Source organism: Engraulis encrasicolus, chromosome 1 (genome assembly GCF_034702125.1).
Source record: "Engraulis encrasicolus isolate BLACKSEA-1 chromosome 1, IST_EnEncr_1.0, whole genome shotgun sequence".
In the NCBI taxonomy this organism is placed as follows: domain Eukaryota; kingdom Metazoa; phylum Chordata; class Actinopteri; order Clupeiformes; family Engraulidae; genus Engraulis; species Engraulis encrasicolus.
Window position 1 is genome coordinate 26,673,346 of NC_085857.1, and position 26,184 is coordinate 26,699,529.

The 26,184-nt window shown below is 42.0% G+C and overlaps 1 protein-coding gene across 3 annotated transcripts in view; it reads right to left on the reverse strand.

The window, feature by feature from the left end:
- Positions 1-26,184, reverse strand: part of atf7ip (activating transcription factor 7 interacting protein) — a 52,122-nt gene that overhangs the window by 17,746 nt on the left and 8,192 nt on the right. For 2 of the 3 annotated variants that reach the window (XM_063199357.1, XM_063199329.1), the window contains exon 2: positions 17,180-17,283. The exons of the other annotated variant lie outside the window; for it this stretch is intronic. The gene's annotated coding sequence lies outside the window, so the exon portion shown is untranslated. The remainder of the gene's footprint in view (positions 1-17,179; positions 17,284-26,184) is intronic. 3 annotated transcript variants of the gene reach the window in all.

A 26,184-nucleotide genomic window follows, 5' to 3' on the forward strand; every position in this document is an offset into this window, starting at 1 on the left:
CACTCAAGTCCTTCGCCAGCCAATTGTTCACAGAGTCACTTGTGCAGCGCTTCCTAGGACCGTGACCTTCCTTCATACACTAGCCTGTAGCAGCGCCACATAAGAGACTGGTAGAGCTAATGGAGGGAAGTTGACTGGTAGAGCTAGAGATAGGTTATGGATCCTTCGAGAACTAAAAGAATATGCGGGTACCACACGTCAGGTAACACAACATATTCTGAGTACATTGAAGTGCTCTTTTCCAAAACGCTATATACACCATTTTTGACTTTTTGCATTTTAATATTGGAATTGACTGCTAAGACGTCCTACAATCCATATGTGAATTCTTGCCATTCAAATGTTTTCAGAACATACTTTTTAAACCTCTATAAAATGAATTTTGCAATGCAATTCAATGGAGAGCCCAATACAAAAATGTCAATTTCCCAACATTCTATAAAATGGATATATCTCATTTTGGAAAAGAGCTCTTCAATATTATTCCTACTAAAAAAGGAACCAGTAGTGTAGACTTGTGCAGGAATTAAGCCTGGAACCAAGCACGTCTTGGTCAATAGACTACACAGGTAGAAAACACCTAAAGCACAATACACATATCTCCCCCCCAAAGTCCTTCTAAACCGTATCAATGATGCAGCCTGCACCAGTATCCCTGACATCAAACCCTTGGTTGCTTTCCGTTGTGCCATCCTTCCATTTCTGTCTCTGTGCTGCATTAAATGTGCTAGCCATCTCAGTGCCACACAGTCCCCCTCACAACACCTTTTTTCTCACTAGTATGCTAGTTCAATATGCTAACCTTGTTGTGTTAGGCTGTGTTGTGTGCTGCGTGTGTGGGTAGTGGAAGAGGATTGATTTGACTAGCCTTGCCCACAATACAACAGCCATTTGCCGCAATCATGTTGATTTTATTCATTTATTCACTGTTGCAAGTGCTTGTTCCTGTCGCGTTTAATTATGAATGACTTGGAAAAAAATAAATAAATGAAAAATTCTCACTGATTGGAGGAGATGAGGTGGTTTGTGAGAGAACCATGCGATTTCGTATTTTCACGGGAGAGAACAACTACTACCATTTCTATTCACTCTTCTAGTAATCCTTCCCAACATTGTTCATACAATACAATGCATCATCTTCAGCGCTGCAGGAGGAAAAATTGTAAACGCTCAATTTAATTGCTCTGGCTGCATTGTGCTGCACCGTGCTGTGCTGTGCTGTGTTTAGCTAAGCTGTGTCGCTCCCTTCTCTCTCCAGTAATTGCTCATTGGTATCCCCTCAGACTAACCCCCTTATGCACACACAAACTGATGGTACCATCTGAGGCTACTACAGCTCTGGGGAAACAGGCGTGCATGTGCGTGTGCGTGTGTGTGTTGAAATGGAGTGAGTGCGGACATGAATAGGGGTCTTGCAAGGACAGGAGAGACCCGAGCCTCTTCCATAAGAGAGACACACACCACTTGACTCCTGACAATGCACTAGACTTGCCACTGAGAAATCCCTAATTCTATGTCAACACGCAAACACCGCTCTCTTACTGCATTGTCTGATGGCGTTTCGAACATGACCTTTTGTCTCAGGTGAACAAATCACCAAAGAAGTGACCCAAAGAGAAATTATTCTAGTCTCGAAGGGTTCTTCAGTTGACCCATCTCTACAGAGATAAGCACACAACTCACTCCACTGCTGTGCTACGCTATAGATTTTCACTTGATCTGTATTCCAATCCACAGATACTCACGTGGCGGAATCTGAAATATTGCACCCATTGTTCCACGGCATGGCTATCAATTCTGCTCGGTGTTTGTTTGCAGATAGCTATAAATAAATCCTCAGCTTATGAATTTTGAAAAAGATGAATTTTGAAAAAGATATATTTGCAGTCCGTCACCATGTGTTTCACGTCATCAATTTTGCATTCTTTATTCGCTGTACCAGGTCTGGTCGCAATGCTATTCTGTGCCAATGCCTCACTGCACCTGGTGATTGAAAACTGTGTTTCAGGTCTCTTTCAGTCAATTTTGAAGTGTGTGTGTGTGTGTGTGTGTGTGTGTGTGTGTGTGTGTGTGTGTGTGTGTGTGTGTGTGTGTGTGTGTGTGTGCGCACGCGTGTGCCCATGCTAAAGGTAGTTTGAAGACGTTTTTTCTATACATTATTTTTACTTTGACGAAAATAAATTTTCTGAGCCAGCTAAGTAAAATAATTACATTTACACAAAAACATTTGATTTCAAAATGAGGCGAGAGAAAATTGGCACGTTATGATCGCTTTCTGACAGGATTGAAGACAAAAACAATTAAGTCTACTGGTAGGATATAGGTTACAATCACACTGAACTCCATGACGGCACGCGCACACGCACAGGCACAGGCACACACACACTTTCCTCTTGGCATTTTCGCCTCTAGGCTACTGAAAGACTATGCTTCAGTTCGCCATCATGACTTCTAAATTCTTCTCCCTGAGACTTGGCACTGATCCCTTCCCGAGTGAGATTACCCGACAAACCGATTGCCTAGACCACATCCCAGCTGTTTCTATATACTCAACACACAACAGTGGTTTCCCGCCTGCATGCCGCATGTACCACACATGTTTCTTCCTGACTTCAGAGTTTTGGGTTGTGGTAAACATTTGTATTTGTGAATGAGCAGTGACAAAAATCATATCTAAAAAAATACATTTGACATTTAAAAAAAATATTTCAGGTTCTGGATTTCCACCAATATTTCAGGTCTAATGGACTTGTTCCGCTTTATGAGCACCACAGGCTAGCTTCTACTCTGTTCAAAATCAGGACCGAGGTAGACAATGTGACCATCCGATTCCCTTCCAGACATTCCAGCTGTTTGCCTCATTCCAGCTGCCTGGACGCAAGCAAAGCAGAGCAGAGCAGGACAGGAACAGAACAGTTGTTTCCCGCGCGTTGCCCATCTGCTCATAGCTCCTATCTTCTCTTCTTCCTCCTCCACTCCTCCCACCCACTCTTTTTTTCCCTCCCTCTCTCCCTTCCTCTCTTCCGTTCTCTATCCGTTGCCATGGCAGCAGCGCAGGCTACTGTTAGCTTACCGGACTTTCCCCGAGAAGCCATTTTAGAGCAACGTAGCTACTACTAAGTAGCCTGTGCCGTGCTGCCATTTGCAAACTGCGCCACCAACGCTGCGCTGCACTGAGCTCAGCTTGTTGTTGCTAAATCAAGGCCAGACAGCTCTGCTGACTTGCACCCAAACGTACTTGTCGTTGTCACCAAGAGCATTTGTCAAGGACAAATACTTTGTCAAGGACAAAAATATCAAGGACATGAGCTAACACACCTGGCCAAACCATCGCAACTATGGAAGTCAAAAGTTCAGGTCACAAGGCGGGGAAAAAAATCCTGTTATGTTTTTGTTTGTTATTATATGTTGTGTTTACTATTCGTCTGATGTTTTTGATGTCTCCCGCCCAGTACTCAAAACAAAACAATACTCCTCATGTGCCCACTTGTACAGTTCCCTTCTGTTCACACCAGTCATCAGTGCACTATGTGCTCCACCAGAAATCTGTCCTCAGAATGTGTCCTTGCCCTTCTCGCTATTCCCTCCTGTTCACTCCCAGCAACGGCTTTACCTATTTTGGAGCCCTAGCCGAAATACAGACATGGGGCCCCTTTGAATGAGTTTCGCTAATATTCATCATGGCAAGGCTGACTATTGGGTGCCCCTACAGATGACAGATTTTGCTGTGGCCCTGCTCAATTGCCTAGTCTGCCTACTGGTAAAACGGTCCCTGTTCACACCGGTCATCTGTACACTCTGTGTTTCCACCAGAAATCTGTCCTCAGGATGTGTCGCTAGACTGTGTCCTTGCCCTTTCTTGTTGACCCATTTTCTATTCTTCTCTCCCCTTTCCCTTTCCTTTTTCCCTCTCCCTCACCTTTCCTTGTGTTTGTTGACCACTTTAACCATGTTATTAAAATACTCGCAAGGAAGTCTTTAAGTGATCAACCTGGCTAAGTTAACCTACAGGAAGTGGTGAAGCTGCGAATAGATGGCCCACATGTGCAATTTTAGCGGTAGTTAAGAAAATAAGGACTCCAGGCTATTCCATTGGATGATTTTTACACTACCTCAAGGTTAACTTAACATGGTTTACTAACTGAGAGCCAGGCTTTTGGAATACCTGCTTCTGCCAACAGCAGGACTGGGTGTAGTTCCCGAACTGGCACTTTGTTCCCCGCTGGAGTAGCACAGGCTCACTGGCCGTCACGTGCACTGCTGCAAATCACCATAGAAACACAAAATTCCAGAACGTTCCACAGGGCGCGTAGTGCAGTGGCTGCAGTGAACAGAGAGTTCCAGGCCGCTGCCATGGCAACCTATTCAAATCAGGTAACACTACACCCGTCACACTTCTGAGTAAAGACAATAGGACCAATAGGCTGGTCAGTTACAATAGGCCACGGGTGGTTTCACTGTCATACTGTTGTAGCACAATGCAGAATGCAATCGATTGCGCCATATTTGTCTTCCACTGGGATTATTATGAAAGGTCAAAGCCAATATACGTCCAATACACAATGCACCCTATAACCTAATAATAATATATGCCATGCATGTATATTGCATATTATGCTGAACTACACAGTGTAATATAATACGCCAACTGAAATAAATTGTGCGCATCATGCAAATCATTAGCATTTGACTGACAAACAGTAGGAGCAGTGATCTTAATGCTATATGCAGAACAATCTCACTAGCATATACAGCTCCAGGCCTTTTTATTAGAATACCATGAAAAAGTTGATTTATTTCCACAATTCCATCAATAATGTTAAACTGTCATGGATTGTAGATTCATGGCCCAGTTTTTTAACTATTCCAATCATTATTTTTTTTCTTTTTATATACGTTGGCCTTCCAGCTCAAAAAACCCATGAATTGGGGAATTCGCATTATTAGAATATTGTTATAAAATCACATTTTTCTTCATCAAAATTCGGGTCACATTATATCAGTTGAAATTTGGTACTTTCTACATAACATGCAATGGTCAATACTTGGTTAGGACATTCTCTGTCTTCATAATGGCCATGATGCGTTTAACATTGAAGTCAATGGAAAAACAGTGCATGGCAGTTATGGAAGCCCAGATATCCTTGATGCTTTGCTGTCAGCTGTTCTTGTTTGTTGACCTGGTACCCCACACTTCACTCTTCAATATACCCTGTAGATTTCCATGCCACGTTTTGGCGCTAACTCACCAGTTTAATTCTAAATAACCAGAAATGAATCCCCATTGAAAATGAATGGGGTTTAATTTCTGTTGAGTTAGAATTAAACTGGTGAGTTAACACCAAAACGTGGCATGGAAATCTTCGGGTATATTGAAGAGGGAAGTGTGGGACACCAGGTCAGCTATACAAAAACAGCTGACGGCAAAGCATCAAGGATATCTGGCCTTCCATTACTCCCATGCACTGTTTCTGCCATTGACTTCAATGTTAAACGCATCATGGCCGTTATTATTAATAATATTAAGACAGAGAGAGTCCTAACCAAGTATTGAACATTGCATGTTGTGTAGAAAGTACCAAAGTTCAACTGATTTGATGTGCACTGATGTGAAACAAATTTTGATGAAGAAAATTTTTATTTTATTACAATATTCTAATGATGTGAATTCCCCAATTCATGGTTTTTTTTAGCTGGAAGACCAAAATGGAAGACCAAAATGTGTAAAAATAAACAATTTAATGATTGGAATAGTTAAAAAACTGGGCCAATGAATCCATGACAGTTTAACATTATTGATGGAATTATGGAAATAAATCAACTTTTTCATGGTATTCTAATAAAAAGGCCTGGAGCTGTATTCTTCTATTGTCTTTGACAGTTTGTGGATTATGATGAGAAAATGAATGGCAGTTGGTGCTATAAAGCCTTTGTCACCAGATACAGAAAACCCTCTCCTGCCATGTAGCTAACAAACATGGCACTTTTGCTGTCCTTTCTGCTGGTGATCTACCGTGTGTCGCTCTTAAATATCACTATATGACCGCTGAGAACAGGTTTCTAGGCAGCTAAGACCTAGGACAGGGTTTAATTTCTCTGCCGGGGATGTATAGAAATTTGTGCCTGAGGCTTAATCCAAGACTAATCTAACATTATAGTTGATAAATGCACTGCTTTGGACAAAAGACAAAACTGTCTGTGAAATATGACTTGAGGTCAGAGAAACAAGGAGGAAGGAAGAAGTCCAGGCAGGCTTTTCATAGGTCCAGAAACAGAAAGTTTAAATAGCAACAACAAACTGCATTTCCTGTGTAGATAAGACACAGAAAGACAGTAAACAATGTCTGCTTTAGGGCTCCCTTAGCTCTAACAATAGTTTTTTTTTGTTCGCTAATCACCCAATTGAAATAACTACAAACTATCTTTATCTACTGTACGAATAAATACATATCCTCTGATCATTATTCTTTTCTGCTTTGTGCTCAGCTTACATTGTTTTAAATTCATCTATAAAAAGGTGGTATGGGTGAAGTGTAGAGCTGCCGCTCCTTCCATTTAAACAGACACACTTCAGTAAGTCCTCAATATTTTACCACTGGAATAGACGTTGTAGCTCCCTCGAACAGCAAAAAAACCATTACTGCTACAAGTATTTGACAGTTCTTAGGAGTAATAAGAAAAAAATCCTAATAAATAAATCTATGTCTGGCTGTGAAAGTGCGTCTTTAAAAAAGCAGCGCAGTAGAACAAAATTCAGTTGATCTTACAGGCTAAGCCAAATGCTAATAAAGTAGAGACAACACCACAGTGTGAGAAAATAGCTAGCTTTGCCATTACTGCAAAGGCATAAAGAGGCCGTCCCTCGCGACCACAAAACAAGAGTGGGGGAAGGGAGCTAGCAGCCTCGGACTGAACCATTTCACACTGCAGAGGGGGAGAGGAAGAAACCATATGCAGGTCTGCAACAAAACACCTTATCAATTCATGACAGGAAATCAACTGTAAAGTCAATTTATGAACTTCCACAGGTGAAGAAACTGTCTCCGTTTAAAAAACAAATTAATAATAAAAAACAGGATTGTGCAATATTTTTGCATTCAACAGAAAAAGCTCCAAAACCACTGTGGTTTTAAAGATAGTTTTTCACAAACTGCCATCTTCCAAAAAAAGGTATTGTTAGGGAAGTTCACCTTTGACTTAGCACAACAACCATCTCGGTTTCCGGTGAAGAACCACAGGAGAAAAAAAACTGGGCAGCACCACACGTGTGCAAGCAGAAGAAGGGGAAAAAAAGAGGGAGCGCAGCGCACTACCCTCCCCCACTCCTGCACATGACAGCGTCTCTCTCTCTCTCTCTCACTGAGCACCAGAGCTGAGTGGAAAATTACCGACACGCCACCTGCAGTACCAATTGCAGACTGTAGGGGGTGCATAGGGGACATTTCTATTTGAGAAATAGTTGGCATAGGTACAATTTTTAAGTATGGTGTGACTTGCACAGTCACTTGGTTCTTTCGTGGCGTAAACAGCTAAGGACACGAACTTGGTACGGTCTTAGTAATGTCCAATCATAATTCATGTTCGGAGAATGTGGCCTTTTGCAGAAATGATCTGTCAGGATTCAATTTAATAAGGTCATTCGTTCCAGCAGCATAACCTCAGCTCAGTATCTGCATGCGTTTTTGTCTTCAGCTAATACCTGGAAGTTAAATACTTCACCAGCGGTTACAAATACATGTAAATAAATAAAACAACAAATAAATAAATAAATAAAGACACAGAAATCAAAAATCTCAAAGTTCTTATGTCGGTTGTGGCCCTGCAAATATTAATATACTATAATAATTATTTCACGCAGTGCAGGCTGCTCAACACTTCTTCAGGAGTCTCCTACAACAGTCAGCAGCCAATCTGTGCTGTAGCCAGGAAACAAAAGGATAAAGCTACCCATCCATCCCTCTTGCCAATTTAGGCTACTCCTGTGCTGTCCCTAAACAAACTTTCAGTTACTAGCACTTTACAAAGTAGTAGTAGTGGTAGTAATAGTAGTAGCAGTCAATCTGCACTCTCGCCAGGAGCAAAGAGGAAAGCTATCCCCCTTGCCAATCTAGTTCTGCCCCAAAACAATAATAGACTATCTCCTGCCCTGTCCCTGAACAAACTTTCAGTTACTAGCACTTTACAAAGGAGTAGTAGTGGTAGTGGTAGTGGTAGTAGTAGTAGCAGTCAATCTGCACTCTCGCCAGGCACAAAGAGGAAAGCTATCCCCCTTGCCAATCTAGTTCTGCCCAAAAACAATAATAGACTATCTCCTGTCCTGTCCCTGAACAAACTTTCAGTTACTAGCACTTTACAAAGGAGTAGTAGTGGTAGTGGTAGTAGTAGTAGTAGTAGCAGTCAATGTGCACTCTCAAAGAGGAAAGTTATCCCCCTGGCCAATCTAATTCTGTCCCAAAACAATAGACAATCTCATAGTTAATAAACATGCAAGTCATATTAGTAGTAATAGTATTAATAGTAACGGCAGTAGCAGCAGCAGTGGTAGTCAATCTACACTGCAGTCAAGAACAAAGGGAAAGGATCCCTCTTCTCTTGCAAATTCTCTACTGTCCCTAGACAATCTACAAGTTAAGTTATTAACAGTGTAGAAGGAGTAAAGTAGTAGTAGTACTGATGGACTTTATTAATCCTGATGGAGAGTAAAAAAAGAGAAGTAAAAGGAAACAGATGTCATAAAATTTAGGCATGTGGATGGCGTGGATATGTTTTAGACCTGTTTGTTTTACCATATGAAGTAATGTGTTGCACAGAGAGGCCAGGGTTTAGCTATTTAGCTCTTTACTACCTTAGATAGTGGGACAGTATATTGTAAAAACACTTGCCTGCCATCTTTAACAAATCACTAGTAAGCATTTAAAACACCTGGACCTTGTTTTATGCAATAATAAGCTCAGTTGAGGTAATGAAACGACAGGCTGAGATCGAACTTGCTGTGTACTAGTCTACACTTGGTTTTAAATGTTGTTGTTGTTGTTATCAATTTTCTGGATAAGACATGTGTGTGATCCAGCTGAATTGCCTCTCAACATTTCAAGATTCAGTACATTACATTGCATTGCATTGCATTTGGCAGATGTTTTTTAACCAATGCGACTTACAATCGAGGACTTAATCATAGCCAGCACTGCACTGTCTCTATTCATGCTTCAGTCATGTGACTGAGAACACTGTAAAACAGAGGTGGGGAACTGCTTTTCATTCGAGGGGCCACTTCAAACTTCAAATTATTACACTTTGCCTTGTAGCGCAGTAGACCATGTTGGTTTTAACAGAGTGCATTATTGTCTTCATTCTACCCTTGTCTGAGAATACTGGCTATGGACATTCTCCTTAACGTTTCCTAGGCTACCAATACTATGCGCTGTGTGTTTCAATTGCATGCCGTTCATGTCTGAGTGTACTCCTCGCAAACTGTAGGTGGGGCTCCACTGAATGCTGAGGTATTTGATGATGGCAGCACGGTTTACTACTGACTCATGGAAATGTACATAACTGATTCATGCATGGAGTGTTACTACCACTAGTTCTTTGAACAGATGCTACCAATGTTCCAGTTTGAATTGCAGGATCAAAATTCTTTTTTTAAACAATAAGACTACAGAATTCAAGACCTCAAGACCTATATATAAAACAGGATCAGCAAGAATAGAAAAAAAGCAATTAATATACACCCCAACCCCCAATGTGCGCGCACACGCGCACGCACGCACACACACACACACACACACACACACACACACACACACACACACACACACACACACACACACACACACACACACACACACACACACACACACACACACACACACACACACACACACACACAATCATCACCCAGGAAGCAATCAATGTTGCAGATAGTGAATACTTCCATGGGGATTCAGCCAGTAGTGAAGAAATGCAAAAGTCCACACATGGCAGTGACTTATACATCTCTGTGTGAGACTGCCACAGCCACAGCTGTTCACATACTTCTTACTGGGATGGACAGGATCAATTCCATCTGTTAACTTTTACCGATGACAAATAAGAATGGAAGAAATTTCACCAGCATCTCAAAAACAAAATATCCAAATTTTTATCCCACATCCAATTTTTAATAGATAATTTCACCAGGGGTCAGGGATGACCAGAACTGGGATGACCATGAACAATTTTCTGGTGGTGCGCGGCGCGCATCTGTCCACACCACATCACATCATCCCCTCACCATTACTACCGACAAGAGAGGTAGTGCAAATTTCACCAGTATCTCAAAGTATAACTGTATGTCCCACATCTATGTCCCACATCCAACGGCCATATTTTTTGTTACGATTTCATCAGAATTTGGATGCACATGTGCAAAATTCCCTGGTTTCTTCTCCTGCCCTTTTGCCTGCGGTCCCGCTAAACCAGTGTTTCTCAAACATTTTCAGACCGAGGACCACTTTGTCCCCCAAAAAATGTTCAGCGGCCAACTGTCAACTGAACTGACAGTTGACGAGTGCTAATTTAACACTGCCAATTTCAATGCAGATCACTTAACTTACTTTTTATCCACATTATAGTGGTGAAAATATGACTTCAGCTAAAAGTAGAAATCCCCTCGCGGACCACACTTTGAGAATCACTGCCCTAAACAACAGCGGATTCCTCTGGGAGTGTGTCAGTCTGTCTGTCAGAGGCCATCATGCAGTTCAAACCTCCTGGTCACCAATCCAAAGTCGGTCTGTCCATGTTAACAAAGTTCCTTATGGTAACCAACCAAGAAGTTTGGTATCCATCGGCCTCTCTCCCTTTTCTTTGCTTATCTGTCCCCCTCTCCCGTCTGCCTCTGCCTCAGTCTTGGTCTGCCTCTCATGCAGCGGGGTCATTGGTTGCACCAGTCTACCAGAGGACATCTTTCCCAAATATTCTCAGCTGTCAAAGAAGTTTGAATCTTGTCTGCTGTCTCAGTCTCAGTCTCTCTCAATGAAAAATCCAGTAGATGTTGATCTGTAGATTTTTAATCATACATGATCCGTCCGAGTAAGGGCATGTGCCTGATATAAGCATGACTTCGGACTTTTATGAGAGCATGATGGTTTCACTGGGTTTTTTCACGGGTTTCCTTAGCCGTCTCTTTCCCTAAAAACGACCTGGGGAAATTGTTGGGTGTATGACTGAGCTTGTAGACCAGGTTTACATTCATATACCTTGGTTGGAAATAGATTCAAATAGAGTCAACTTGCTTTTTAAATGAGATGCAATGCAAGCAACTGCGGAAAGACAGAACGGAAGAAAGAAAGAAAAGAAAAATAGAAAACAGGGAATAAAAGGGAAAAACGAAGGGGGAAGAGGTAACTGAGGAGAGATTGAGGGGTTGCCAGATGCAGATTTATTTTGGTTGATTTAAATGCAGGGTTACTGCAACTTCCAGTAGGCCTACATATCACTGCACACAGGGGTGATGATGCAGTTTTAATGATATAGAAGTATTGCAGTACTGTTCATATTGATGATGGCTATTGAGTGTGAACTGGGAAATGGCCAGTAATTGTTTATAGAAGATAGCCGGCTTTACTGTGGGTTTCTGGATGGCCTTCATCATTTTTGTGTGTGTGTGTGTGTGTGTGTGTGTGTGTGTGTGTGTGTGTGTGTGTGTGTGTGTGTAAGCCTAGGTGTGTTTGTGTGTGTTCGTGTGTAAGCCTATGTGTGCTTGTGTGTAAGCCTAGGTGTATCTGTGTCTGTGTGTGTAATCCTAGGAGTGTGTGTGTGTATGTAGAATGTGATGTCTTCTACACGGTTTCTTCAAAAATAGCATGAATTCATCAGAAATCAGTAGTAAAACCGTGGTAAAATATAATTATGCATGTCCTAAAAAAAAATAAAAAAAAATATTACTTCACAATAAAATAAAAATAACTTGTAATTAAGACGCGCTCAGTCCGCGCAGAAAGTCAACCAAAATTACAACATGTAAATATAAAATATAAAAGTAGCCTTGTTTTTAAAAGGATGCATTAAATCCTCCCATGTTTGTGTTTGCACTGCCTGCTGGCCAATCAGGGCGTTGCACAAGTTAAAACCGGCTGAAACCGGCTGAAACCCGCCCAGGGAACGATGACCTACTGCTGTGAGGAGCTTCTTTTTCTATGTGCTGCTACAACTCTAGCTGCTACACAATTCAAGTTTTGTCAGCAGAAACGAGTGCTGGATCATTGTTCTTTTTTGTTTAGCTTTTTGAATCTATGATGTCCCACTATGAGAGATATAACGATAGAACAGTATCAATTTGTTAGTTTAGATCTGTTCACATGCAAAAATTTAAAACACAGCCAACTGATCAAGTAGTACCTCACGCACTAATGGTTATTATTGTTTTGAAATAGTATCAGCATTCAGCAGTTGCCCTGGAGACTCTGAGACGCGACTATAGCAACCATTCCTCCTGTAATCCTTCACAGTCACTCTGGAGACATAGGTTCCCAGGAGAAATAACAAATTACCCATATCAAATATTTACCTGCTAAAAAATATGAAATCGCACAACCAGGGAACTAAATTTACCGTTCCCTCTGAAAACTACTAATTCATCAGCAGTGGCTATGGCTGCAGCACTTGGCGCAATAGCTGGTCAAGTCAAGTCATGTGCTTAGTGAGAATGATTAGCTCTGCGCTACATTTTCTCAGCTACGCGCCATTGGAAAACAAAAAGCTGAATTTTTCAACTAATGCACATTGATAAAATCTCTTATTTCATCGCAGGTGCCAAAAAAGGAGCCAAATAAGTGCCAAGTAAAAAAAGAGTGGTGTATGGAAAGGCAATGGGGCATTAACCATTTTTAGTCACTTCACATGCATCTTCCAACTGACACACCTGGCTGATAGTCCGCACAGACAAAAAATCTTGCATGTTAATTTTTACAGCAGCTTGGAAAGAATGTGCCGTGTTGCGCACAAGATGCAGCGCGGCAGGGTTGTCAGATAAGGCTGATGATTTCAACAAGCCCCAAAAGAATGCTCCAAAACCGCCTGGAGCCACTAAATCCTGCCCAATTTGAACAAAGTTCTATTGATTTCTATACATCTGCAAAACAACCCACCAATACCCCTTTTTTAGCCGCAGACAACCATCCTAAGCAGCTCAATTGAGCGGGAAACCGCCCAATCTGGCAACACTGTGAAGCAGAGCAGAGCGGAGCAGGCTGCTAAAAGGCACACATTCACACATGGATCCGCAGTGACTTCACCCCTCCCCCCACTCACCCACTCCCACCCAATACCCATGCCACCTCAGGCATTGCAGAGGGTCTTCTATACCAGTGGATCCCAACCTGTTTCTGAATAAAACCCGTTTTATTTACCTCACCATAAGCCTCCCAGCGCCCCGCTTGACCTCATCATAAGCCTAAAAAACGCCCCATTTAGTATTAAAAAAGTAAAATGGATTAATGCCTCCTTCTCAACGCCCATCGAGGGCTCCCTAAGCCCCCGTTGAGAAACACTGTTCTATACCTACGGGTGGAAAATTAGGACCAGCAGTAGGAGCAGGAGGAGCTGGATCTTTGTTATGCACACTCCTCCTGCCCATCCCCCACTCTCATCTGCTCCACCATGTCCAATTTCCCGTGCCGTCGTGGACAGAGTAGCTCAAAATGGCTACCCAGCTAGCTGCTAGTCACAAATGGCAACACGAGGAGCAGCAGCAGCAGTAGCAATGCGAGTGATACACTACACGGCAGCGCATTACACCTGTACTCTTGAAATTCGCTGTACTCTGTACAGGTTGAAGTGGAGTGCAGTCCTCTAAAAAAAGTGACGACTGATGTTCCGGGACAGGGGCCTAATGTGTGCAGAATGCCTGAGTTTCTCCTCATAGTCAATGTAGTTAACATTGGAACACAAACGGAAATTGGATTTCCGATTACTTGATTATTCCATTTCTATTTTGGTGTCCGTTTCATTTCATTCAAACAAAAACATAGAATTTCAGTATATTATAAAAAATTCTGAAGACTTCATTGGCGTAAATGTAATAGTCTTAACTGAAAACCATTCTTCGTTTGGTTTGCATGCGATCACAAAACTGATTGAAGTAAGTTACTTCCTACTACGCAGGGGGAAACACTGCACCCACGTATCTCAAATCTGTAGCCGTCTTTATTACACAAGAGGACAGCAGCTCTGTGTAATAAAGGGCCTCATAAAAGAAGGCCCTTTTTATTTAAAAAAAAAAGGCCCATTGGCAGACACAGAGTCGATCGGTAAAACCCCTATGCTGCTTTGCCAGACTGGGTTTTGCAACACTCCACCTATACACCTGACGAAGACTGTGTGAGGTTGACATGTTGTGTTGAATAAATCTGTGAGCAGCAAAAGAGAGCGAGCGGACTTCCCTTCTTCTTCTTCTACGTTTTCTTCTCTGTTTGATCCAGAACCCGTTTCACTGGATTTGTGTGCACCTCCTACACTACTTTTGGGTTTTGCGTGACCTCGAGTCCATTGCCATCGAAAAACGTGACACTCCACTGCCCCAGATAACCATCATGGAGTGGGGACAGATAGATAGATAGATGGATAGATGAAAATAGATAGATAGCCTTTATTGTACATGAAGAAATAAAATACAGGAATGGGGGTAACAACACGATACACAAAGCATACATGCACTCTCTCTAGGTCGTCCTCAGACGAGCCTTCCATCATTGCTTCCAATCATCCGATTCTCCATGCACACTTAAACACAAATACTGTCACACAAGCACATACTCGCACAATCAGCCATACAACCACAACATACATGACAGTCAGATACTAGTTACACAACTAGAAATCTGACAATTTCTCATTATCAGACACTGCTTCCAACCCATACTACCGTCCCTTTATTTTTAAAAAAGCCTCTGACAAGACACTGTATCTACCAGTGAAATCAATGTTTTTTTTCTCACGCAAGAATAGGTTTTGTATGAAACCTGCAGTAGAACCCATGACAATCCATAACTGAAAAGTGTGTGGGTGGTGGGTCTTATGGGCCAATTTATCCGGGAATACACTCTCCAAACTCAACCAGGTAAGTGGGGGAAAAAAGCATTCTGGATTCAACAGAAGCCAGGTTTTGCCTATACTTCAATGTAGTTTCCGAATTTGAGCAACCATAAGTTACTGTGTTATAGCAAAAAAAGGGCTTTTGTGCAGCCACAATCAAAACGTTTTTCTTGTTCAACCAAGTTATCGACTTGTGATTACGATGCGGGGATTACGAACTCGAACAATTTCGAGAAGTTGATCTATTGATCGGCAGCATCCCTTCAATTCCAGATTATCCAAATCAGCCGTAATTCGTTTATAGAATTAAATTAATTTCAAAGCAGACTTCAAACTCTTTTTTCCCCCTGTTCTCTCACATTTCTCCTCCTTTCTGATCGGGAGAGATCAGCGCAAGGAGGAAGAGAGGCAAGCAAACTCTCCCCTCTCTCAAATCCACACTCGCATCCATCATGGCAACCTGATTCACCTACCAAGATACCCAGAGGGTGGCACACAGATGGTCAAGGTGGAGTCATCAGCTCATCAATTTCCAATTTCCTGCACGAAGAACGATAGAATGACTAGGCCTAGCATACAGCACAGACCATTTCTCTATCTCTCCCTCACACGCACTTCGTGTCAGATATTCCAACAACTACTGACATACCACTGGCAAGATTCGGGCCCTTGACCACAACGGGATTAGGGCACAAGGACAAAGACAACATTTCGACACGCAGTAAGATACAACATTTCCACACACAACACACAATGGTCCGTCACTCTCGACAGTCAGATCGGTTTTAAATCCATTAGTCTACACGGAGTGCGGTGGCACACGGGAGATACACTGGAGCTTGCCAAGGAACGGGTTGCACTCAGGCGCATGTACAGATACACATGAACCAACGCACTAACGGACCAATCAAACAACCGGAACTCAAAAATGATGTGAAATACACTCCAACGATGCTTTTGGGTTTTTTTCCTTTTCTTTTTTAGAATCACCACTTTGCACAGGTGTTGTGTAGGCCTACACAATCATGTCATCCACCTGGCATGAATAGTGATTGCTATCAGAATTGATTAGTTGTCAATTATCTCGTTAAAAAAAGTCAGCTGCCCTGCTGTTAATTGGATTGTTAAGAATCAGCTGCCCTGTTGCTAAGGACGGAGCAACTCCATGGCAACGGAAGACTTGTTGCGTTGTGAGCAGCACAAACCGTGTGACAGGCACCAGGATCAGTTTCAGCATACCTGGCAACAACACTCTATTACAGTAAGCATGGATATTTAGCACCACTCACACAGACGATTGCAATGCCTGCTTATGTCTATATTGCTGTAATTCGAAGACAGAGGTACGATGTCCTTGACAGGTGCAATGTCCTTAACAATGTCATACCTGATCAAAATGTCAAGAGCATTACTTAAACTTTTAAAATGTATGTACATTCACATCTTGCCATTAAGTCCTCTGGCAGCAAGTCCGTTTGAAGCACAACTAGCCAGCGACAGAGAAATGCTGTCAATTGAAATGTCCTTTTCCCCTCTTCTTACTTCAGGCTTTCAAGCCATCTGAATTTTTTTTTTTCGCCGAAAATGGCGAAGGGTAAGACAAAAACAATCATATCGTTTCCCCTCATGAGTTCCACAACCTGTTCCTTCAAAAGTCCTGAATCACAGAGAAATTAATGTCGACAACCTCCTAAACACCACTAGAGACAAAAGTATTGTAACAACAAATCGATTTATCTGACAAACCCTTGACTACACACTCAGCTTCATGTTGAAACCGTAAACGCTAGCACAAACAGTATGCTACACTGTAAGTTGCTAACACTAGTGTGACTAGTCAAGTTAGCGTAATTTCACTGCAACTCTCTTGAAAACTCACTTCACAGTCCTGGATGTAAATCTTAACACAAAATGTTAATTACAAACCACAAAGTCCCCATTTCGAAGCAAAAACGTGAAAACCGTTAGTAAAATGTTAAAATGTTTAAAATGTTAAAAAGTTTAAAATTTAGGGTTCAAAAATCTTCAGCATTAATGAACGTTAGTAGGTATATTTGCATTTTGAGAGTTAACGACATAGTATTTTTCATAAACATCACCTCACCTGAGGCTGCTGTCTTCAAATGTAGGCCTTGTGTTGAGAAAGCATGTGCACATGTGCTTGCTAGCTTCCCTCCAAATGAGAGTTCCTGCTCTGCTTTTAGCAGCCTGCAACAGAAGAGGGTGGGGGAGGGGCGGTGAAAGCTGTTACTAGGCTGTACCAACAACCACGGAGGGGGAGCCCTTTTGGTTGTGTTACAAGAGGTGTTACATACCCACAGAGCACAAAAAAAGAAAAGGAGCTTGTAACACTTTTCCCACATTTTCCCGGCTGTCTTTTTGTGCAAGGGCACACTAAACTCCACAGTCAGAGTAGGTCTCCTGCTAACAGAGCGCTTTTTACAGCAGTCAGACTGGCAAAGGACGCGAAAAAAAGACACAGACAAAAAAGAGCATGCACCTACACCACACATGGTAAATGTTGGTCCCATAAACAAAACAAAAAAACATGGGGTCAAAACAAAAGAACTATGCCAAAACAATTGCATGAAAGACAAAAGTCCCCTCCCCCACATTCTGGCACAGTCTGTCTCAACAGTGGAAGGCAGGCAAACAGAGTGGAAAATTACCAGCTTCGGAACGTACCATGGTTGCATTCCACAGAGGGGTGTGAGGGACCCATGCGTATTAAGTTCGAACACAAGGGGGAGTTCAGCAGATAAATTTAGCAGATGAGCAAAATCGTATAACATCAATATTTAAAATAGGAACACCTGGACAAAAACACACCCAAGATGGATAGTATTTTCACACCTAACCTAATTTTACGACCTGCCTTTTCAAGCCTTTATTAAAAGGCTCACTTCTCACCTTGTGAAGCCTGCCAGTTTGAATCTGACCACACGCTCCTTTCTGCTTCTGGTAGCATAAACAAAAGGTCACCGGGTATAGGAGCAATATTGCGACTTCAGTCTCTCCAAATCATTCAACTAAGATCAGATTTGAGTGAAATCAATATCTGGTCTACACAATGACGGCATGCCCAAAGTTGCTTTCACACATAGAGCACAATTCTGTGACCGACAGCTAGAGTTGGCAGCGAAAGTGGACCGGTGGAGAGTGCCAGTCAGAATGCCTCTAGCACTGTTGCAGTTGCTCCTTAAGCGAGCTAGCTTAGAGAAGGTGAGAAAACCAAGTCCTTTCATATGGATTAATTTTCAGATCACTCCATTTTTTTAGGTGTGTGATCTCTGAGGTAGATGAGGTCCTTTCATAAAAATCATCCTCATATTACCTCATATAATACTACTTATTTTGTTTCTCTGTGTAATGCCTTCTTCTCTATGTTTTAATAATAATAATAATAATAATAAAACATTGCCGTCATGGCTATTCATCAAGATCTAAATGAATGTCATTATTATTTATGATTTCGTTTTGAATTTTATTTGTTTCTTTACTTGATTAAGTCCCTGCTGCTTTATACTAACTCAGTCAAATTTTGTTCGATGGAGTTTAGCGCATCCCCATTAAGGCACCTTAGGAATTTTGTTCAGCTCAAGACTATTATTATAGCTCAACCGCACATAAACTCCTGTCTCTTACGGCATTCTCCCCTTATAACGGTTGCTTTCTATGCATCCAACCAATCGTATTAGTGGGAGCTCATCACATCTGCATATCCGCTTCCTGCCTCTCCTGGCACTGTCTATGTCCATACTGTCTTATGTCCATGTATGAGTACTGTCTATGTCTATACTGTCTATGTCCTTACCTAGATTAGTCTATGTCTGCATGGGAAAGCAAGAAACGTAATTTCAAATTCTTTGTATGACCAGTGCATGTAAAGAAATTGACAATAAAACCAACTTGACTTGACTTGCACAGCTGGATTGCCTTATGCAGCTAAAACAATATCCGTGTTAAATCAAATAAATAAAATATAACTTTACTCGTGTGATCATTCGAACAAAACGGAATAAACCTAAATATTGAGACCTTTTTTACATGCCCAAAACTTAATTAGTTGGAGCTAGGCACATAGTGCATATCTTCTTACAGAGACCCTCACAGCTGTATGACCAATGCTTTAGGCAGTTGAAACAGCACACCTTTATTACCACCACCTACCACATTATGAGGACAACGGGCTGGTAGTATCTCTCAGTGTTCTGAACCTGGATACCACACTAGCACCAGAGACTAAGCTGACCTGGCTCATCCATTTCCACTCAACATCTGAACTAGAGCATGACACGGGAGTGGATTTTCACTCCCGTCCCATCCCAGTCCCAGAAAAAAAAATCCCATCCCGTCTCATCCCGGACTGGAGTAAAAGAAACAAATCTAAATCTAATCTGAACTACCCAATTATCTCTACCTCCCCCTCTGATTTGAACACTATACTAGCACTAGAACACTGTTAAGCCCCCACCCTTGACAATAGGATCCTTGTAGGGCCCCATCCCCCGGCCCATGACAGAACTGACCCATTTGTCCCCCATTGTCTGCAGGCCTGACCAACCTACACATATGCACAAAGCCTGGTAAATATTCCACAGTGATCCAACCCATTGAGACCAAATCACAAGCAGCAGAGACGGAGCAGGCTGGTCTAGCCAATCCGCTCTCGAAACTACCTTATTTCACCAGGGCCAGCCTTGGCGAGACCCAGGACAAATTCATGTAAAAGTGCCACCAACAACCCCCACCCCTAAATACCTCTTCCCTGAGACAACTGACCTGTTTGTCCCCCTATGTCTGCATAGGGCTTGACCACACACGTGAGGACAAAGGCTGATAAGTCATATTCCTCAGTGATCCAGCCCTCGAGACCACCACACTAGCATCAGAAATGGAGCAGGCTGAGACACACAGGGACGGATTATGACTCCACGGGTCCCTGGGCCAGACAGCAAGAATTGAGGGATGATGCACTATGGACTAGACCAGAATCCGCTGCACAGAGACTGAGAGAGAAACAAGAGGCGAATCCCATGCTCAGTTGTTCAAGACAGGGAACGCAGCAATGACACACGTACCCTATGAAATGCTCTTTAGAAGCCGTGAAAAGTGAACATTTTGGACACAGACGGAGTTGTTTCTTCAGTGTACTAACATCTAGCTGCATTTCAAGAATACTAATATTACAGTGCTTTTCCAAAAGAAGTGATCCAATCAAAGTCATACAGCAGAGAAACTCACTGTTGTACGTTCATTCGTTCAGTGTACGAGTACACAAAATGGCGGCAGCTGTTGCTGTTACTGCCACCAGGTGTTCACATGAAAGTCCTCCCATTCTTACTACAGGTTCCCAGGTTGCTGTACTTTATAATATCTGACTGATATGGGTACCCAAGTGTGCACACGGGCACTGTGTCTCAGTCAGACACCCTGAGACATGCAAAGCGGAGTGGAGCGGTGTGTGGAGGAGCAGAGCAGAGCAGAGCAGTGTACACTTGACGCGCGGCAAAGGAGCAGAAAACTGAGAGAGCAGAAGCTGAGCAGTGTTCTATGTCCTAACTCTCGAACAGGCTGAACAGTCTTGTGTGTGAACTGAACTACAGAGGGAGGTTGCTTTGTTTTGTCACAATTTAGGGCCCAATATTTTTCAAAACGAGAAATGCTGAGTCACTCTTTGACACTGACTTTGATGACTCAAGAGTTTCATCGTGTGATAGCTCAGCTAAAAGATCTTGAATCAGTGAATGTCCATGTGTACTACCCTGCACTTTCGGAATATAAAAAGAAGTGAAAACTAAATGTATTGCTATTTTAAATTCCAATGAAATGTCAGTTACTCAAAATTTACTGATTGGGTAAAAGAGACGCGAGTAAATAACACCAACACCTGCATACAATTTACCTATTTAACGTGATATTTTGGGACCATTAAATCTAAATGGCATACTAATGTATTGCCTAACTGACTACCTAAAGCATTACACAAACAGACACCATGTTTACCTTGCTAACCGATAAGATTTAAAAAATCTTGTCTCCGGACTGCATAGGAATCAAGTCATTACTCCTGACATAGCATGGAAGCTATGGTTTTAGATGATCCATTTTGACAAGGAAGCTGTGCACGCCATATCTGCTAGTATGCCTGAGCAATAATTTAGCAAAATCTGTGCACTGTGACCTGAGGGAGTGGGTGTGGGTGAAACTCGGTCTAGTTCAAGAGCAGGGATTTAGTTAAGCAAGCAGGGCATTTGCCCCTGGGCCCAGGACCCTCCCGTATTGGTGGGGGAGGGGGCCCTACTATGATCTTGGTAGGTCGTATGGGGGTCCCCATCAGTGTTTTGTGCTGGGGACTTGTGTGCAATTGTTCCTACACAGTTCCAGTGCATTAGTCTGTACATTGCACACTACATCTACATATTTGGCTATGCATTGGTGCTTAGGCTAAGCTTATATCTACAAGTATAAGTCTGGAAGGACAAACGGTTACCAGTACATATTTTGCATTTCAATGGTTGGTAAGGAACAATTGCTACAGTGCTACAAGCTATTACTAAGGTGCCAATTGAGGCCTTACTGGAAATTCTCACCAATCAATCAATGAATTTGAGAAACTAAACATAGACCATAGTTTGGAACCCCCCAGTGAAACAAGCTTAATTTATGTTTGTGGCAATTTCTTGTTGTTGTTTTTTAAATTTTCTTTTGGCAGAAACAAAAAAGTTCTCAAATGCTCTCCTCCTGCTTGTGTGAGGCCTGGGTAGGAATCATCACCAATCACAAATCATTTTTTTAAAAATGAAATATTTATTGAAAAAGATTATCCTTGTTGTCATTTCACACATCCTGCTTCATTACTGTATTTTTGTGCCATTTTCTTTCCTGCTTCTCCTGCATAGTAAGCATTGGGCTACTTTTTTTCCACAGCCAGGCAACACAAAATGGCTGCCAGCACTCTGGTGGCCAACCCTGGTATTGCAGGGGCCAGAGACAAAGGGCTAACTGCCTGGCTGCCTTACATCCTCAATGCTCAGCATATTATTGGGTAGGCCTCTATTTTTAGTGTTGGTTAGCATGCAGCGTTGACATGGAGTAATTTGGCTGACCATATACTTCAAAATGATAAATTCTTGGCTCAAAACAGGCAGCTATGCTTTGCAAAAAATTGCCTGCACACTATTCAGTGGGCCTATATTTTCCTTTTGGTTAGCATGCAGCGTTGACATGGAGTAATTTGGCATAAACATGCTTCAATTAAATAGGTTAATAACAATCCTATTTTAATACAGTATTCAAAAATGCTGTAGAAAACTGGGGCATTGAAAGGATATAAGCATCTTAGCAAATTGTCATGTTTAATAATATTTTACTAAATCATTTTGTTTAGAAATAAATAATTCCAAGACGCGTGCGCGCACGTGTGTGTGTGTGTGTGTGTGTGTGTGTGTGTGTGTGTGTGTGTGTGTACGTGCGCATGCATGTGTGTAACTACTGGGTCCGAGTGTGTAATGAGGACTAATGATTTTCAGTACCATCACATCTCTACATTCTCAGAGAAATTTGCAAACCCTTCTCTTCTGGTGTTATCCAATGGGTGCCTAGCGAGTCTCCCGGATGATTACTTGGTACACAATGTACTATGCATGGTAGCTTGTGGAAACACTTCTGTCACCAAGGGAGGAGGCCACTGCACTGGTTGCCAATTCCTTAGGCTATGAATTACAGTGTATCGGTAAGGTGAATGGAATCACCAGCAGAAACAGAAAAGGGAGGTTTTTTATTAAAGATTTTTGTTTTGGCTTTTTGTGCCTTTATTTTGGATAGGACAGAGAAGAGTGACAGAAAGTGAATGTGGAGAGAGAGGTGGGGTAGGGTTAGGAAATGACCCAGGCCGGATTCGAACCTGGGTGCCCCTGAGCATGCAAACCCTTATGTGAGGGGCTTAGCGCACCACGTCACAGCGCCCCCGAAAATGGGATTTTAGAACAAGACAGACCTTATAGCTATTCCGTAACGCATTCTATAACTCTGTAGTACTCAAACCGCATGAGCTAGCAACATGCAAGGTTACGTGACGGATCATTCGTGTGCTGCATGTAGCCATGAATTTTAAACTCATGAATGACCAGAGGTGGGATTTAAAAATCCAGAGGCGGGTTGTTTTGATTGACAGATTCTGATCAGGAATATGCCAGATGCTGGGGGGACAGTGGGACAAATTCCTAAAGTGTAAATGCATGGAAATGACTTTCATCACCATTCTGGTACTGTTACAAATATTCGTAAATATTTAAACACTCATTAATTATTAAGCTTATAATTAAACATAATCATAAAAATATCTTGCTCTTATAACGATAATTTTCATGACCCTGGAAATACAAGTTTGGGTAGGTTTTAAGTGTGTTTCCCATGTCTTACAGCTAAATACATAATTCCTGATGCTTACTTTGGGCCTACATGATGGTCTACATTTTTCCCTCTAGCAATAACAAAGTCTTCCGGTCAGTGACATTATTCCCCATCAGTCAGCATGATCAAGGCAGTTCACTACCTAACAAGTCCTCCAGAAATGAGAGAAGACTCCTGAGATTTGTGGATAAACAGAGTAAGCAAATCTATTAGCTGGTTTGATATTTTGTGTCTCTTCCAGCCTTTCCCAATGTCTTTATCCTTGATTGTTACACGTGAAGAAATTTCTGATTGAAAACCTCAAGTGGAATCCGTACACTGTTTTTCAGAGACAAATGAATTAGCCAATTAGTGTTTCCACCACCTGCTTTGTGTGCTGCCAATTATGTCCTACCTTAAGTCCCCCCTAATTTCAATGTGTTACCAAGGTATGACAGATGGCACAGCTTACAATACAGAGGTGCTTGATATAAACAGCCTCAAAATCAATTGATTCATTTATTAGACACTAGACATGGAAGTGGTTGTAACAACCATTATGTTTTAAGTGCTGGTTATCATATATGTATGCGGACATATTTGCGGATAAAAATAAAAACTCCATTGTGACAGGTGAGTCTTAGCCCCCTAAATGTGCATTGTACACGTGTAAACGAGTAAACTGAACGGCCAAAACTGATGCGTTTTCAAAAATATCACACTCGTAAGCGGCTTCTAAATTATAAGATCATCAATATATTTATATCAAATGCAACTCATACTAGGCCTCTTATCACCACTATTACACACCACATTTTTTACAGGCAGACCCTCTTGAGAAAATGCCACCTTTTTGTTCTAAATGAACGCATCATATCTAACTAGTACATGTTGTATGATAACTTAAATGCACATTGCAATTCTGCTTAACTAGTCTGCAAAGTTAACCTAGTCCTGTCCTGTGTCTTAGGCCGTAATGTTAAGCATGTTGGGCATTATCTTCCCCCTAGTTATAGTCTTACTATAGTTAGTAAGTCCATGTGTTTATAAATAAACAAATAGCCTGTAAATAAAAAATAGCTGTTTATTATTTCATCGTTTTCCCAAGTTTTACCTCCATTTTCCTGTAGATTGTTTGCAAAGGCTTCATTTAGCCCTCTTGCCCTAATTGTGAAATAGGCTACGTAATATGAACATTGCCGCACACAGAACGTGGAAAAAGAAAAAGCATTCCCGCCACCGATTATTGGCCTTAACAGTCGGACTGCAGTCACGTGTCTGAAAGAGGAGGAGGAGGAGGGAAGTTGAGAGCAGCTAGAGCTCTAGAGGGCGTGCCTAGCGCCTGCTCCGGCGTCTGCGTCAGTGTGTGTGTGTGTGTGTGTGTGTGGGAGGAAGAGTGGGGGAAGGGACGCACAGCAGGCAATGTGAGAGGGTGTTGTGGTTGTGCTAGGACTGAACCACGTCCTTACTCCTTAGTCCACACTAAGCACACTACACTATGGTATGCTATGCTAGTTCGGAACAGTATGGCTGTTACGCGGCCTGGTTCTACTGTTGTTAGGATACTGATTTTCTCCCTCTCTCTTCAGGATAGCTGCGAATAATCTGCAACAACTTACAGCTACCAAAGACCACACTCTAATCGCTTTCACGATAAGCTTCCCTCTACATACTAGCTACAACATGTGACACAAATAACTTTATTTGTTTTGTTTTTTTGGCTTTTATTATTTTTTCCTTTAAAAAATAGTAATAATATGCCAATAAAAAACGAAAAATAGCTACAGGGAGCCCTTTGCACCCGTTACAGCACAACAAGAACCAACAGTTCACTGGAGCTCCTCCCATCTCTCTCTCCCTCCCCTCCCCCACCAGCAGCGACAAGCACACAGCACAGCAAAGCAGACAAAACCAGAACAGTGGAAAGTTACTGGCATGCCCTGACAGTGGCGCTGTTACAACACTAGGGGGTGCTGTACTGTATAATCATAATGTAGACGGGACATAATTAAGATAGTTTGACAAAACTATGCAATTTAATAACCGACAGAGTCCAGCTGTTACAGCATTCAAGTGACTATTGACATTTCTGGGCCACCCTTCTTGAGTTTCAAGAATTTTTCTGTTACTGTGATGATCATGGTGGATACAGAGGGCACGATCTTTAAAAATCCTAAAGCTAACCCTAGGTCAGTGTTTCCCAACCTTTTTTGTCTCGCGTACCCCCCTTAACCTCTTTGTTGTGCCATGAGTACCCCCTAATTCATGTTTTATATCGCTTTCCCTGTCCTGATGTGACTGCTCCATACATTTGTTATAATAATATCTTTTCAAGTACCCCCTGCAGTGTGCTCGCGTACCCCTAGTGGTACATGTACCCCTGGTTGGGAAACACTGCCCTAGGTTATAGCAACGATAACACCGTTAACCCCATAGAAACACAATCAGGTCCTAGTGTCCTTTTTGACCTAGAGAGACTGAAGGGCAAAACAACCTAGACTTGATCACAATGACCCATATCCCACTGCTTTGAGCAAATTCCATATAGGCCTTCTGACGTTGAAAACACACCACATTTGGTCCTTCTGACCTCAAACTGTGGCTCTTTCATGTTAGAAATAACCAAACATCTTCGCTCTTTTCAGTTGGAGGCATAGTTGACTGGTAGGGAGCAGGACAAATAACTAATGACCTTCCCGCCAAGGATCCTATGTT